Source organism: Hemiscyllium ocellatum, unplaced genomic scaffold, assembly GCF_020745735.1.
Source record: "Hemiscyllium ocellatum isolate sHemOce1 unplaced genomic scaffold, sHemOce1.pat.X.cur. scaffold_1026_pat_ctg1, whole genome shotgun sequence".
Lineage (NCBI taxonomy): Eukaryota > Metazoa > Chordata > Chondrichthyes > Orectolobiformes > Hemiscylliidae > Hemiscyllium > Hemiscyllium ocellatum.
The window spans coordinates 48,500-62,965 of record NW_026867645.1 but is presented as its reverse complement, the minus strand read 5'-3'; the positions used below and the strand labels follow the sequence as shown (position 1 = coordinate 62,965).

The following is a 14,466-nucleotide window of genomic DNA, read 5'->3' as shown; positions in this document are numbered from 1 at the left end:
CGTTCTACCTTTCACCTTTCTGTTTCCAAATGCTCGTTGTTTCATGGGAGTTGTTTCATTTTGGCTGTGTGGTATGCATGGACGAGATACACCGAAGTATCTGTTTTCACGCGGTGTAGCCCAATAACGTTGTGTTGCTTACACCGGCTTTAAAAGGATAACTTTTTAGCCGAGCTGGCCGTCGCAGTCTGTGGCACAATCATTTAGTCTGTTCGACTGCTCACTGGAAAGGTAGTATTGTGAAACACTGCAGAAACGAAGGACTTCCTTACTTTTGCTCCGACTGACCATACTCTGTGAAATTTTCCCAGATTCTCAGTTGAGGAGTTTTTGCAGCTGGAAATTACCTCAGAAAGCCTGTTAATTCGTAATGTCTTGAACGAATCGCAAAACAGAAAACATTTGGCACGCAACACAAACAAAACTGGCAAACCAAATGCATTTTCAGATACAGTGAGCATGAATGCTAAATGTGAGACACTCCGAGGGCATGAGCCGTAAAGTAATCTCACAACTAACAACAGGGCAATTCCAAATTACTTTTCAATGATACTTGAGCCTCAGTGCACCACCATATCACAGACAATGCTGAAAAGAGAGAAAGAAAGAACATAATAAGAATGGGCCACAAAAAGTGAATTTCACCAATCACAGTCTCGATTAGATTACCTTTCCCTTCAGGGGTCTCCGGGACAGAAACGAAGGAAATTGGAGAAATTCAATAGCATATGACATCAAAATTCATCGGAACGATTTTCCCACTCGCCAGAAAGCCAAATAACGATGAATCGACTCACCGCAGGACTTTGTTTCACAACAGCGATGAAATAGCAGTCACCATTCGGTTCCAGTAAAATCTCAACATGCTTGGAACGTAAAGCAACAGTAGAGATGTTTGCAATTTTCCACGCGGGAGACGAACACGATCGTGACAGCAGAGGAAATTTGGCACTTTCCCACTCGACAGTTAATTCCCAGGGAAACAAATCGAATTTTGTTCCGAACGAAACAACATCAGTGGTGGCAACAGCATTTCAACAAGCTGCACCGTTGCAGTCGATCAGCAGTAATGGCAGTGGTGGGATTCGAACCCACGCCCCTGTCGAGACTGGAACCTAAATCCAGCGCCTTAGACCGCTCGGCCACACTACCAACTGCGCCAGTTCCCCATTTTCTTTCACTTCCAATTGAGCTCCTGCATAACAACAGATGGAAAGTCAAGTGAAAAGGGTTCCATGATCCCTCTCGGACTCGCACGGCTGCGTGGATGTGCCCGGCTACAATATCAATTTCGCAGCAGATAATGATAGCCCATCAATCCGGATAAAAATCAATGGTAAGCTGAGGCTATCTTCTCAGACTCTTTTCAACTACAAATGTATCTGTGAGTGCGTGAGCATACATGTTCGCTTATGATTTGGTCAAATAACCATGAACTGCTTGACATTACTGCAATTTCGATTCTTACTTTGCTAAATGATTTCACCCATTGCTCGAAATAGGACAACTTTCACGTTTACACGGAACATGAAACACACCGGACTACAGGGAAAATAAACAAAGCTGAGCAGGCCGTGTTCCACATCATACCGTGCAGCATAGTTTCAGTCACTGTGTCTGTTTTGTAGAATAATAGTCCCAAAGAATGTTCTCCACACTAACACCGGAGGTAGCATTACAATCCGAGAACGACCGATCACATTGTGAGGATGCTCTGACCTCGGGGCCAGTTCGAGATGCCACTTTCCTTGCCTTTTATGCAATTGGCTGCAGGGATGTTCACACCTGGACATGAGCCACATCGACATCAACTGAGTTGGAAACCTGCGTGGGAATCGACGAGAAGCGACTCAAAAAATCTTGCTAAATTCCATGGTGCTTATTAGAAATGCAGTTTCTGTTCACCTCAATTTAAAAGGCAGTTTCTGAACAGAGGAACTGAAATCAAAAGCTAATTATCTCACCCCACCCCCACTCCGGGAGTGGTGCTAACTGCACTTGATTGCTTTTTGTTCTCGATGTGAAGAGCTCTCACGCCTGAGTCACCTTCACGCCTCTTGTTGCTGAGTGACTCAAAAAGAAGGAGTTTCAACAGAGCTGCAACTGCCTCACTTTCCCAGTCGCTCTCCCCGTTTACATTTTCCTGCTCATCAGTGATTTAATGAAAACCAAAAGGATGCGATGTTATTCTGCAGCCTCTTTGTCGATTCCTCCGTTTAAATTCCAACATGGCTTAGATCTCGGGGCGCACCTTAATGCTAGCTTTGAAAGCACAGGTCCAGAGCTTCCTCTGAGAGTGCAATTTCTTTCATTGCTGTTGCTGATTGAATGAGCCACTAACGTGCGAACTGCTCCAAAACATGATGCAGGACCTCTGGTGCCAATTCTCGCACTTTGAATAACGACAGACAGCTTCCAAATGAGGCCTTTCAGATACGACTTTGGGGTACATTTGGCAGACAGAATAGTTCAGGAATCCGTGGTGCACTGTGACACCAGCGCATCACCTTCTTCCCTGTCTTTGAACCGGGCCGCCTCAGCAAGGAATGCAAATGCAGTATTGCTCTTCGTGGAAGGATCGGTAACTACACTCTCAAACTGAATGGCACATGATCAGAAGCAGTTTGTAGAATATCTTTACAATGCTCTGCACAGTAATCAAATGGAAATGCATTGCATTTCACTACGAGAGCAGATTTGTTCAAGCAAATTCGAAGGCAGGTTTGCAGATGGGAAAGCAAGCAGGAAAGCTCCGTTCTTGTCCATGTAAAAGGCTGCAGATGAAGAACAAAACAGTTTCGACCGCGGGAACCTATCTTGCGGAAGGTGAACGTGCTGATCACTATGCTACAGAAACAAGCCCACAGCCGCCCCTGCTGCAGCTCAGTGGTATCCGACACTGAAAGTTGAAGACGTTCTACCTTTCACCTTTCTGTTTCCAAATGCTCGTTGTTTCATGGGAGTTGTTTCATTTTGGCTGTGTGGTATGCATGGACGAGATACACCGAAGTATCTGTTTTCACGCGGTGTAGCCCAATAACGTTGTGTTGCTTACACCGGCTTTAAAAGGATAACTTTTTAGCCGAGCTGGCCGTCGCAGTCTGTGGCACAATCATTTAGTCTGTTCGACTGCTCACTGGAAAGGTAGTATTGTGAAACACTGCAGAAACGAAGGACTTCCTTACTTTTGCTCCGACTGACCATACTCTGTGAAATTTTCCCAGATTCTCAGTTGAGGAGTTTTTGCAGCTGGAAATTACCTCAGAAAGCCTGTTAATTCGTAATGTCTTGAACGAATCGCAAAACAGAAAACATTTGGCACGCAACACAAACAAAACTGGCAAATCAAATGCATTTTCAGATACAGTGAGCATGAATGCTAAATGTGAGACACTCCGAGGGCATGAGCCGTAAAGTAATCTCACAACTAACAACAGGGCAATTCCAAATTACTTTTCAATGATACTTGAGCCTCAGTGCACCACCATATCACAGACAATGCTGAAAAGAGAGAAAGAAAGAACATAATAAGAATGGGCCACAAAAAGTGAATTTCACCAATCACAGTCTCGATTAGATTACCTTTCCCTTCAGGGGTCTCCGGGACAGAAACGAAGGAAATTGGAGAAATTCAATAGCATATGACATCAAAATTCATCGGAACGATTTTCCCACTCGCCAGAAAGCCAAATAACGATGAATCGACTCACCGCAGGACTTTGTTTCACAACAGCGATGAAATAGCAGTCACCATTCGGTTCCAGTAAAATCTCAACATGCTTGGAACGTAAAGCAACAGTAGAGATGTTTGCAATTTTCCACGCGGGAGACGAACACGATCGTGACAGCAGAGGAAATTTGGCACTTTCCCACTCGACAGTTAATTCCCAGGGAAACAAATCGAATTTTGTTCCGAACGAAACAACATCAGTGGTGGCAACAGCATTTCAACAAGCTGCACCGTTGCAGTCGATCAGCAGTAATGGCAGTGGTGGGATTCGAACCCACGCCCCTGTCGAGACTGGAACCTAAATCCAGCGCCTTAGACCGCTCGGCCACACTACCAACTGCGCCAGTTCCCCATTTTCTTTCACTTCCAATTGAGCTCCTGCATAACAACAGATGGAAAGTCAAGTGAAAAGGGTTCCATGATCCCTCTCGGACTCGCACGGCTGCGTGGATGTGCCCGGCTACAATATCAATTTCGCAGCAGATAATGATAGCCCATCAATCCGGATAAAAATCAATGGTAAGCTGAGGCTATCTTCTCAGACTCTTTTCAACTACAAATGTATCTGTGAGTGCGTGAGCATACATGTTCGCTTATGATTTGGTCAAATAACCATGAACTGCTTGACATTACTGCAATTTCGATTCTTACTTTGCTAAATGATTTCACCCATTGCTCGAAATGGGACAACTTTCACGTTTACACGGAACATGAAACACACCGGACTACAGGGAAAATAAACAAAGCTGAGCAGGCCGTGTTCCACATCATACCGTGCAGCATAGTTTCAGTCACTGTGTCTGTTTTGTAGAATAATAGTCCCAAAGAATGTTCTCCACACTAACACCGGAGGTAGCATTACAATCCGAGAACGACCGATCACATTGTGAGGATGCTCTGACCTCGGGGCCAGTTCGAGATGCCACTTTCCTTGCCTTTTATGCAATTGGCTGCAGGGATGTTCACACCTGGACATGAGCCACATCGACATCAACTGAGTTGGAAACCTGCGTGGGAATCGACGAGAAGCGACTCAAAAAATCTTGCTAAATTCCATGGTGCTTATTAGAAATGCAGTTTCTGTTCACCTCAATTTAAAAGGCAGTTTCTGAACAGAGGAACTGAAATCAAAAGCTAATTATCTCACCCCACCCCCACTCCGGGAGTGGTGCTAACTGCACTTGATTGCTTTTTGTTCTCGATGTGAAGAGCTCTCACGCCTGAGTCACCTTCACGCCTCTTGTTGCTGAGTGACTCAAAAAGAAGGAGTTTCAACAGAGCTGCAACTGCCTCACTTTCCCAGTCGCTCTCCCCGTTTACATTTTCCTGCTCATCAGTGATTTAATGAAAACCAAAAGGATGCGATGTTATTCTGCAGCCTCTTTGTCGATTCCTCCGTTTAAATTCCAACATGGCTTAGATCTCGGGGCGCACCTTAATGCTAGCTTTGAAAGCACAGGTCCAGAGCTTCCTCTGAGAGTGCAATTTCTTTCATTGCTGTTGCTGATTGAATGAGCCACTAACGTGCGAACTGCTCCAAAACATGATGCAGGACCTCTGGTGCCAATTCTCGCACTTTGAATAACGACAGACAGCTTCCAAATGAGGCCTTTCAGATACGACTTTGGGGTACATTTGGCAGACAGAATAGTTCAGGAATCCGTGGTGCACTGTGACACCAGCGCATCACCTTCTTCCCTGTCTTTGAACCGGGCCGCCTCAGCAAGGAATGCAAATGCAGTATTGCTCTTCGTGGAAGGATCGGTAACTACACTCTCAAACTGAATGGCACATGATCAGAAGCAGTTTGTAGAATATCTTTACAATGCTCTGCACAGTAATCAAATGGAAATGCATTGCATTTCACTACGAGAGCAGATTTGTTCAAGCAAATTCGAAGGCAGGTTTGCAGATGGGAAAGCAAGCAGGAAAGCTCCGTTCTTGTCCATGTAAAAGGCTGCAGATGAAGAACAAAACAGTTTCGACCGCGGGAACCTATCTTGCGGAAGGTGAACGTGCTGATCACTATGCTACAGAAACAAGCCCACAGCCGCCCCTGCTGCAGCTCAGTGGTATCCGACACTGAAAGTTGAAGACGTTCTACCTTTCACCTTTCTGTTTCCAAATGCTCGTTGTTTCATGGGAGTTGTTTCATTTTGGCTGTGTGGTATGCATGGACGAGATACACCGAAGTATCTGTTTTCACGCGGTGTAGCCCAATAACGTTGTGTTGCTTACACCGGCTTTAAAAGGATAACTTTTTAGCCGAGCTGGCCGTCGCAGTCTGTGGCACAATCATTTAGTCTGTTCGACTGCTCACTGGAAAGGTAGTATTGTGAAACACTGCAGAAACGAAGGACTTCCTTACTTTTGCTCCGACTGACCATACTCTGTGAAATTTTCCCAGATTCTCAGTTGAGGAGTTTTTGCAGCTGGAAATTACCTCAGAAAGCCTGTTAATTCGTAATGTCTTGAACGAATCGCAAAACAGAAAACATTTGGCACGCAACACAAACAAAACTGGCAAATCAAATGCATTTTCAGATACAGTGAGCATGAATGCTAAATGTGAGACACTCCGAGGGCATGAGCCGTAAAGTAATCTCACAACTAACAACAGGGCAATTCCAAATTACTTTTCAATGATACTTGAGCCTCAGTGCACCACCATATCACAGACAATGCTGAAAAGAGAGAAAGAAAGAACATAATAAGAATGGGCCACAAAAAGTGAATTTCACCAATCACAGTCTCGATTAGATTACCTTTCCCTTCAGGGGTCTCCGGGACAGAAACGAAGGAAATTGGAGAAATTCAATAGCATATGACATCAAAATTCATCGGAACGATTTTCCCACTCGCCAGAAAGCCAAATAACGATGAATCGACTCACCGCAGGACTTTGTTTCACAACAGCGATGAAATAGCAGTCACCATTCGGTTCCAGTAAAATCTCAACATGCTTGGAACGTAAAGCAACAGTAGAGATGTTTGCAATTTTCCACGCGGGAGACGAACACGATCGTGACAGCAGAGGAAATTTGGCACTTTCCCACTCGACAGTTAATTCCCAGGGAAACAAATCGAATTTTGTTCGAACGAAACAACATCAGTGGTGGCAACAGCATTTCAACAAGCTGCACCGTTGCAGTCGATCAGCAGTAATGGCAGTGGTGGGATTCGAACCCACGCCCCTGTCGAGACTGGAACCTAAATCCAGCGCCTTAGACCGCTCGGCCACACTACCAACTGCGCCAGTTCCCCATTTTCTTTCACTTCCAATTGAGCTCCTGCATAACAACAGATGGAAAGTCAAGTGAAAAGGGTTCCATGATCCCTCTCGGACTCGCACGGCTGCGTGGATGTGCCCGGCTACAATATCAATTTCGCAGCAGATAATGATAGCCCATCAATCCGGATAAAAATCAATGGTAAGCTGAGGCTATCTTCTCAGACTCTTTTCAACTACAAATGTATCTGTGAGTGCGTGAGCATACATGTTCGCTTATGATTTGGTCAAATAACCATGAACTGCTTGACATTACTGCAATTTCGATTCTTACTTTGCTAAATGATTTCACCCATTGCTCGAAATGGGACAACTTTCACGTTTACACGGAACATGAAACACACCGGACTACAGGGAAAATAAACAAAGCTGAGCAGGCCGTGTTCCACATCATACCGTGCAGCATAGTTTCAGTCACTGTGTCTGTTTTGTAGAATAATAGTCCCAAAGAATGTTCTCCACACTAACACCGGAGGTAGCATTACAATCCGAGAACGACCGATCACATTGTGAGGATGCTCTGACCTCGGGGCCAGTTCGAGATGCCACTTTCCTTGCCTTTTATGCAATTGGCTGCAGGGATGTTCACACCTGGACATGAGCCACATCGACATCAACTGAGTTGGAAACCTGCGTGGGAATCGACGAGAAGCGACTCAAAAAATCTTGCTAAATTCCATGGTGCTTATTAGAAATGCAGTTTCTGTTCACCTCAATTTAAAAGGCAGTTTCTGAACAGAGGAACTGAAATCAAAAGCTAATTATCTCACCCCACCCCCACTCCGGGAGTGGTGCTAACTGCACTTGATTGCTTTTTGTTCTCGATGTGAAGAGCTCTCACGCCTGAGTCACCTTCACGCCTCTTGTTGCTGAGTGACTCAAAAAGAAGGAGTTTCAACAGAGCTGCAACTGCCTCACTTTCCCAGTCGCTCTCCCCGTTTACATTTTCCTGCTCATCAGTGATTTAATGAAAACCAAATGGATGCGATGTTATTCTGCAGCCTCTTTGTCGATTCCTCCGTTTAAATTCCAACATGGCTTAGATCTCGGGGCGCACCTTAATGCTAGCTTTGAAAGCACAGGTCCAGAGCTTCCTCTGAGAGTGCAATTTCTTTCATTGCTGTTGCTGATTGAATGAGCCACTAACGTGCGAACTGCTCCAAAACATGATGCAGGACCTCTGGTGCCAATTCTCGCACTTTGAATAACGACAGACAGCTTCCAAATGAGGCCTTTCAGATACGACTTTGGGGTACATTTGGCAGACAGAATAGTTCAGGAATCCGTGGTGCACTGTGACACCAGCGCATCACCTTCTTCCCTGTCTTTGAACCGGGCCGCCTCAGCAAGGAATGCAAATGCAGTATTGCTCTTCGTGGAAGGATCGGTAACTACACTCTCAAACTGAATGGCACATGATCAGAAGCAGTTTGTAGAATATCTTTACAATGCTCTGCACAGTAATCAAATGGAAATGCATTGCATTTCACTACGAGAGCAGATTTGTTCAAGCAAATTCGAAGGCAGGTTTGCAGATGGGAAAGCAAGCAGGAAAGCTCCGTTCTTGTCCATGTAAAAGGCTGCAGATGAAGAACAAAACAGTTTCGACCGCGGGAACCTATCTTGCGGAAGGTGAACGTGCTGATCACTATGCTACAGAAACAAGCCCACAGCCGCCCCTGCTGCAGCTCAGTGGTATCCGACACTGAAAGTTGAAGACGTTCTACCTTTCACCTTTCTGTTTCCAAATGCTCGTTGTTTCATGGGAGTTGTTTAATTTTGGCTGTGTGGTATGCATGGACGAGATACACCGAAGTATCTGTTTTCACGCGGTGTAGCCCAATAACGTTGTGTTGCTTACACCGGCTTTAAAAGGATAACTTTTTAGCCGAGCTGGCCGTCGCAGTCTGTGGCACAATCATTTAGTCTGTTCGACTGCTCACTGGAAAGGTAGTATTGTGAAACACTGCAGAAACGAAGGACTTCCTTACTTTTGCTCCGACTGACCATACTCTGTGAAATTTTCCCAGATTCTCAGTTGAGGAGTTTTTGCAGCTGGAAATTACCTCAGAAAGCCTGTTAATTCGTAATGTCTTGAACGAATCGCAAAACAGAAAACATTTGGCACGCAACACAAACAAAACTGGCAAACCAAATGCATTTTCAGATACAGTGAGCATGAATGCTAAATGTGAGACACTCCGAGGGCATGAGCCGTAAAGTAATCTCACAACTAACAACAGGGCAATTCCAAATTACTTTTCAATGATACTTGAGCCTCAGTGCACCACCATATCACAGACAATGCTGAAAAGAGAGAAAGAAAGAACATAATAAGAATGGGCCACAAAAAGTGAATTTCACCAATCACAGTCTCGATTAGATTACCTTTCCCTTCAGGGGTCTCCGGGACAGAAACGAAGGAAATTGGAGAAATTCAATAGCATATGACATCAAAATTCATCGGAACGATTTTCCCACTCGCCAGAAAGCCAAATAACGATGAATCGACTCACCGCAGGACTTTGTTTCACAACAGCGATGAAATAGCAGTCACCATTCGGTTCCAGTAAAATCTCAACATGCTTGGAACGTAAAGCAACAGTAGAGATGTTTGCAATTTTCCACGCGGGAGACGAACACGATCATGACAGCAGAGGAAATTTGGCACTTTCCCACTCGACAGTTAATTCCCAGGGAAACAAATCGAATTTTGTTCGAACGAAACAACATCAGTGGTGGCAACAGCATTTCAACAAGCTGCACCGTTGCAGTCGATCAGCAGTAATGGCAGTGGTGGGATTCGAACCCACGCCCCTGTCGAGACTGGAACCTAAATCCAGCGCCTTAGACCGCTCGGCCACACTACCAACTGCGCCAGTTCCCCATTTTCTTTCACTTCCAATTGAGCTCCTGCATAACAACAGATGGAAAGTCAAGTGAAAAGGGTTCCATGATCCCTCTCGGACTCGCACGGCTGCGTGGATGTGCCCGGCTACAATATCAATTTCGCAGCAGATAATGATAGCCCATCAATCCGGATAAAAATCAATGGTAAGCTGAGGCTATCTTCTCAGACTCTTTTCAACTACAAATGTATCTGTGAGTGCGTGAGCATACATGTTCGCTTATGATTTGGTCAAATAACCATGAACTGCTTGACATTACTGCAATTTCGATTCTTACTTTGCTAAATGATTTCACCCATTGCTCGAAATAGGACAACTTTCACGTTTACACGGAACATGAAACACACCGGACTACAGGGAAAATAAACAAAGCTGAGCAGGCCGTGTTCCACATCATACCGTGCAGCATAGTTTCAGTCACTGTGTCTGTTTTGTAGAATAATAGTCCCAAAGAATGTTCTCCACACTAACACCGGAGGTAGCATTACAATCCGAGAACGACCGATCACATTGTGAGGATGCTCTGACCTCGGGGCCAGTTCGAGATGCCACTTTCCTTGCCTTTTATGCAATTGGCTGCAGGGATGTTCACACCTGGACATGAGCCACATCGACATCAACTGAGTTGGAAACCTGCGTGGGAATCGACGAGAAGCGACTCAAAAAATCTTGCTAAATTCCATGGTGCTTATTAGAAATGCAGTTTCTGTTCACCTCAATTTAAAAGGCAGTTTCTGAACAGAGGAACTGAAATCAAAAGCTAATTATCTCACCCCACCCCCACTCCGGGAGTGGTGCTAACTGCACTTGATTGCTTTTTGTTCTCGATGTGAAGAGCTCTCACGCCTGAGTCACCTTCACGCCTCTTGTTGCTGAGTGACTCAAAAAGAAGGAGTTTCAACAGAGCTGCAACTGCCTCACTTTCCCAGTCGCTCTCCCCGTTTACATTTTCCTGCTCATCAGTGATTTAATGAAAACCAAAAGGATGCGATGTTATTCTGCAGCCTCTTTGTCGATTCCTCCGTTTAAATTCCAACATGGCTTAGATCTCGGGGCGCACCTTAATGCTAGCTTTGAAAGCACAGGTCCAGAGCTTCCTCTGAGAGTGCAATTTCTTTCATTGCTGTTGCTGATTGAATGAGCCACTAACGTGCGAACTGCTCCAAAACATGATGCAGGACCTCTGGTGCCAATTCTCGCACTTTGAATAACGACAGACAGCTTCCAAATGAGGCCTTTCAGATACGACTTTGGGGTACATTTGGCAGACAGAATAGTTCAGGAATCCGTGGTGCACTGTGACACCAGCGCATCACCTTCTTCCCTGTCTTTGAACCGGGCCGCCTCAGCAAGGAATGCAAATGCAGTATTGCTCTTCGTGGAAGGATCGGTAACTACACTCTCAAACTGAATGGCACATGATCAGAAGCAGTTTGTAGAATATCTTTACAATGCTCTGCACAGTAATCAAATGGAAATGCATTGCATTTCACTACGAGAGCAGATTTGTTCAAGCAAATTCGAAGGCAGGTTTGCAGATGGGAAAGCAAGCAGGAAAGCTCCGTTCTTGTCCATGTAAAAGGCTGCAGATGAAGAACAAAACAGTTTCGACCGCGGGAACCTATCTTGCGGAAGGTGAACGTGCTGATCACTATGCTACAGAAACAAGCCCACAGCCGCCCCTGCTGCAGCTCAGTGGTATCCGACACTGAAAGTTGAAGACGTTCTACCTTTCACCTTTCTGTTTCCAAATGCTCGTTGTTTCATGGGAGTTGTTTAATTTTGGCTGTGTGGTATGCATGGACGAGATACACCGAAGTATCTGTTTTCACGCGGTGTAGCCCAATAACGTTGTGTTGCTTACACCGGCTTTAAAAGGATAACTTTTTAGCCGAGCTGGCCGTCGCAGTCTGTGGCACAATCATTTAGTCTGTTCGACTGCTCACTGGAAAGGTAGTATTGTGAAACACTGCAGAAACGAAGGACTTCCTTACTTTTGCTCCGACTGACCATACTCTGTGAAATTTTCCCAGATTCTCAGTTGAGGAGTTTTTGCAGCTGGAAATTACCTCAGAAAGCCTGTTAATTCGTAATGTCTTGAACGAATCGCAAAACAGAAAACATTTGGCACGCAACACAAACAAAACTGGCAAACCAAATGCATTTTCAGATACAGTGAGCATGAATGCTAAATGTGAGACACTCCGAGGGCATGAGCCGTAAAGTAATCTCACAACTAACAACAGGGCAATTCCAAATTACTTTTCAATGATACTTGAGCCTCAGTGCACCACCATATCACAGACAATGCTGAAAAGAGAGAAAGAAAGAACATAATAAGAATGGGCCACAAAAAGTGAATTTCACCAATCACAGTCTCGATTAGATTACCTTTCCCTTCAGGGGTCTCCGGGACAGAAACGAAGGAAATTGGAGAAATTCAATAGCATATGACATCAAAATTCATCGGAACGATTTTCCCACTCGCCAGAAAGCCAAATAACGATGAATCGACTCACCGCAGGACTTTGTTTCACAACAGCGATGAAATAGCAGTCACCATTCGGTTCCAGTAAAATCTCAACATGCTTGGAACGTAAAGCAACAGTAGAGATGTTTGCAATTTTCCACGCGGGAGACGAACACGATCATGACAGCAGAGGAAATTTGGCACTTTCCCACTCGACAGTTAATTCCCAGGGAAACAAATCGAATTTTGTTCGAACGAAACAACATCAGTGGTGGCAACAGCATTTCAACAAGCTGCACCGTTGCAGTCGATCAGCAGTAATGGCAGTGGTGGGATTCGAACCCACGCCCCTGTCGAGACTGGAACCTAAATCCAGCGCCTTAGACCGCTCGGCCACACTACCAACTGCGCCAGTTCCCCATTTTCTTTCACTTCCAATTGAGCTCCTGCATAACAACAGATGGAAAGTCAAGTGAAAAGGGTTCCATGATCCCTCTCGGACTCGCACGGCTGCGTGGATGTGCCCGGCTACAATATCAATTTCGCAGCAGATAATGATAGCCCATCAATCCGGATAAAAATCAATGGTAAGCTGAGGCTATCTTCTCAGACTCTTTTCAACTACAAATGTATCTGTGAGTGCGTGAGCATACATGTTCGCTTATGATTTGGTCAAATAACCATGAACTGCTTGACATTACTGCAATTTCGATTCTTACTTTGCTAAATGATTTCACCCATTGCTCGAAATAGGACAACTTTCACGTTTACACGGAACATGAAACACACCGGACTACAGGGAAAATAAACAAAGCTGAGCAGGCCGTGTTCCACATCATACCGTGCAGCATAGTTTCAGTCACTGTGTCTGTTTTGTAGAATAATAGTCCCAAAGAATGTTCTCCACACTAACACCGGAGGTAGCATTACAATCCGAGAACGACCGATCACATTGTGAGGATGCTCTGACCTCGGGGCCAGTTCGAGATGCCACTTTCCTTGCCTTTTATGCAATTGGCTGCAGGGATGTTCACACCTGGACATGAGCCACATCGACATCAACTGAGTTGGAAACCTGCGTGGGAATCGACGAGAAGCGACTCAAAAAATCTTGCTAAATTCCATGGTGCTTATTAGAAATGCAGTTTCTGTTCACCTCAATTTAAAAGGCAGTTTCTGAACAGAGGAACTGAAATCAAAAGCTAATTATCTCACCCCACCCCCACTCCGGGAGTGGTGCTAACTGCACTTGATTGCTTTTTGTTCTCGATGTGAAGAGCTCTCACGCCTGAGTCACCTTCACGCCTCTTGTTGCTGAGTGACTCAAAAAGAAGGAGTTTCAACAGAGCTGCAACTGCCTCACTTTCCCAGTCGCTCTCCCCGTTTACATTTTCCTGCTCATCAGTGATTTAATGAAAACCAAAAGGATGCGATGTTATTCTGCAGCCTCTTTGTCGATTCCTCCGTTTAAATTCCAACATGGCTTAGATCTCGGGGCGCACCTTAATGCTAGCTTTGAAAGCACAGGTCCAGAGCTTCCTCTGAGAGTGCAATTTCTTTCATTGCTGTTGCTGATTGAATGAGCCACTAACGTGCGAACTGCTCCAAAACATGATGCAGGACCTCTGGTGCCAATTCTCGCACTTTGAATAACGACAGACAGCTTCCAAATGAGGCCTTTCAGATACGACTTTGGGGTACATTTGGCAGACAGAATAGTTCAGGAATCCGTGGTGCACTGTGACACCAGCGCATCACCTTCTTCCCTGTCTTTGAACCGGGCCGCCTCAGCAAGGAATGCAAATGCAGTATTGCTCTTCGTGGAAGGATCGGTAACTACACTCTCAAACTGAATGGCACATGATCAGAAGCAGTTTGTAGAATATCTTTACAATGCTCTGCACAGTAATCAAATGGAAATGCATTGCATTTCACTACGAGAGCAGATTTGTTCAAGCAAATTCGAAGGCAGGTTTGCAGATGGGAAAGCAAGCAGGAAAGCTCCGTTCTTGTCCATGTAAAAGGCTGCAGATGAAGAACAAAACAGTTTCGACCGCGGGAACCTATC

At 45.1% G+C, this 14,466-nt stretch overlaps 5 non-coding genes across 5 annotated transcripts; all 5 read right to left on the bottom strand.

The window, feature by feature from the left end:
- Nucleotides 1–1,070: 1,070 nt before the first annotated feature.
- trnal-uag (transfer RNA leucine (anticodon UAG)) lies at nucleotides 1,071–1,152 on the bottom strand. The gene has a single exon. It is a non-coding gene; the product is annotated as a tRNA-Leu (tRNA).
- A 2,831-nt stretch (nucleotides 1,153–3,983) lies between these two features.
- trnal-uag (transfer RNA leucine (anticodon UAG)) lies at nucleotides 3,984–4,065 on the bottom strand. Its single transcript has one exon. It is a non-coding gene; the product is annotated as a tRNA-Leu (tRNA).
- Nucleotides 4,066–6,895: 2,830 nt separating this feature from the next.
- Nucleotides 6,896–6,977, bottom strand: trnal-uag (transfer RNA leucine (anticodon UAG)). The gene has a single exon. It is a non-coding gene; the product is annotated as a tRNA-Leu (tRNA).
- Nucleotides 6,978–9,807: 2,830 nt separating this feature from the next.
- Nucleotides 9,808–9,889, bottom strand: trnal-uag (transfer RNA leucine (anticodon UAG)). Its single transcript has one exon. It is a non-coding gene; the product is annotated as a tRNA-Leu (tRNA).
- Nucleotides 9,890–12,719: 2,830 nt separating this feature from the next.
- trnal-uag (transfer RNA leucine (anticodon UAG)) lies at nucleotides 12,720–12,801 on the bottom strand. The gene has a single exon. It is a non-coding gene; the product is annotated as a tRNA-Leu (tRNA).
- Between the last annotated feature and the right edge of the window lie 1,665 nt (nucleotides 12,802–14,466).